Consider the following 2,568-nt stretch of genomic DNA (forward strand, 5'->3'; position numbering starts at 1 on the left):
CGGAAGGTGGAAAGAAGGCAACATTCGCGCGAAGTTTTGTAGGGTGTATGGATATTTTTGTAGTGCGTAGTGTATACTTTTGCGTGGAGATCGTGGGTCTGGGATCGAGGTCTCCAGTTCCTTGGAAACTTGGCCTAGAAGTCTGCACCGTATTTATCGGGGCGGCATAGACACCGAAATCAGATTAGAGCTCGAGTCGGTCTCCAGACAGACAACCTCGGGGTTGTTAGGGGTCAAGAGGAGGTCCTTAGGAACTTTCTGGAACCCTCTCGTTCCCCGTGGAAGACTGCAGAAGCGCCCCGTCTCCCGCGCGCTCTCGTAACCACGGACGCAGCGAACGCCGCTGGTGCAGAGGCCGCGCACGTCTCGCTGCTCTCCCCCAGATGTGCACCGAGCCCCCCCACCCCTGCGCTCCCCATGCTTGCTTGCAGTTTTCCTTCTGGCCTGAACTTCTTGAGCTTGGATTCACTCTTCCGCGGGTCAGAAAGCCCGATAATGAAAGGAAATTCCAATGCATGTGTGTGGGACGAGGGCGCAGCTAGCAGAAACCCCTTTCCTCTGCTTCATGCCCCGCCCGGGTCGATACCCCTTCTTCCATTCTCCTCCCCCCAACTGCCTGCAAATACCCAAATTCAAAATTCTGCCCGCGCCCTGTCATCTTTGGCGATGGGGAAGATTCTGAATTATTGCGCCGGCATTTCTGGGGTTTATTGGAGGTGCTGGGAGTGAACCTGAGAAAAGAGGCTCTGGGACGTTCTTTAATAAATAAGGCTGAATTTCCCTCCCCACCCCCACCGGGGGCCAAATTGTGTTCGGTTTAGGACTTTCCCTTCCATGGCCTGCGCAGGCGACGTCCAAGAAGCTTAGCTGGTGCGCTTAGCTGGGCGACCTGGGCGATTACCGCTGTAAATGCCTCCTTTGCGTCTCCTCCTTTTAAAAAAAGAAAAACCCTCTTCCCCTCCCGACTGCTTAGTGGGTTCGAATCCCGTGAACCCATTTTCTGATGTGGAGCCTTAAGTCAGCGACTTCCAGTGCCGGAGCCTCAGTTTCCCTATCTGATTAGTGGGGATGAGGGCCCCTCCTCCCGCCCCGGAGCAGGAGGAAGTAGGGCCGCGAAAAGCGCTTTAGAAACTGGTCAGAGGGGCTGAGGAGGGGGCGGGAGGCTCCGAGAGTTTCTCCTCCTCCCCCTGGCCGCCCCCCTCCCCGCCGCCCTCTCGGCGCGGCCCCCGCTCGCGCCTCAATGGCCACTTTAGAAATACAAACAACTTTAGAAATAAAGTAACCAAACCCCCGAAAGGGGCTTTGAAGGGGCGAATGCCTGGTGGCGCTTTACTATGCTGTGGGCCGAGGCCCCGGCCTAATCCCGCTTTCATTTTCACCGACGGCCGCGGGGGAAGCGCTCCCGGCCTCCCGGCCCCTCAGGAGGCTGATTAGGCCACAAAGAGCCCCCATTATCCCGAGAAGAAAACCGGGGGGCGGCGCGGGGCGGGAGGAGGGGGGGAGCGGGTCCGCCCGCGCCCGGGCTATTGACTTAGTGGATGAAGTCAAGAGCGGGCTCGCTGGGAGCCCCGGAGGGGGAGGGGACAGGGGCGGGAGGTGGGGGGGAAGGGAGGGGGTTGGCCCCCGCGCGGGAAGGGGCGGGGAGACCGAACAAAACAGGACGCACAAAACCCCACAACAAAACCCCAGCTTCGGCGAGGGGAAGCCAGGCCTCGCGGAGGGCTTCGTCTGCTGAGCCTCTGCTGGGTCAGCTGCCCGGGCGGCGGCCCACAAGGGGGGTGGGGGGGGCATGGGATGCTAGACCTACTTCCCTGCTGCTGGGAGTCGGGGGCTTTCTTGGGTGGGGGTGGTGGAGAAAGGGGAAAAGTTACAGCCGTGGAGGCAGGCTCTATCTGTCGCTAAGTGCTGTGTGACTTGGACACGCGTTCTGTCTCTCGGGCCTTCCCTTCCTCCTCTGTGACCCCTGGGAGTTGAGTCCAAAGGTCTCCAAAAGTCATCCCAGCTGTGGCCACCTGCGGGTCTGGGATAAGTGATGTCCTGTGGGCAGAGGTCACTCCTCTGAGATGCTCTAGAGGAGGTGTCTGAGAGGGGGAGGGGGACACAGAGGGCGGATGAAGGAGGAAAAGTCCCATCCCCAGCCTGAAAGACCTGGGTAACTTTGAGTGAGGGGCCCTGAGAGCCTCAGTGTCCCCATCTGCAAAATGGTCCCATGAATGACAGCTTCACAGTGCTTTGGGAAGAGTCAACAATATAATCACATAAAGTGCAGAGCAAAGTGGGAGGCTGGATAAGTATTACCCTCCAATCGCTTCTACCTTCTCTTCTCCCCCAAGGCTGCTTTCAATCTGGAGGCCACTCTCTTATGACTTGAAAAATAATAGAGGCTGTAAATCTCTAAGTAATCACCATATTTGCGGTGGGTAGAATGGGGACAAGTGCTCAGCCCAGTGCAAATGAATAGCATCCTTCCTTGTTTAAGGGAAATAAGCGGCTCCTGTGGGCAGCGCCTCATTCAACAGAAGGCCAGGGGAAGAAGGCAGAAAGAAACAGAGCCAGTTCTTGGGGCCC

At 57.9% G+C, this 2,568-nt stretch overlaps 1 protein-coding gene across 1 annotated transcript in view; it reads left to right on the top strand.

Moving 5' to 3' along the window:
* PAX7 (paired box 7) overlaps nt 1-2,568 on the top strand; it is a 143,682-nt gene that overhangs the window by 53,024 nt on the left and 88,090 nt on the right. The gene's annotated exons all lie outside the window — the stretch shown is intronic.

The sequence above is a fragment of the Pteropus vampyrus genome, unplaced genomic scaffold (genome assembly GCF_000151845.1).
Source record: "Pteropus vampyrus isolate Shadow unplaced genomic scaffold, Pvam_2.0 Scaffold374, whole genome shotgun sequence".
NCBI lineage: Eukaryota > Metazoa > Chordata > Mammalia > Chiroptera > Pteropodidae > Pteropus > Pteropus vampyrus.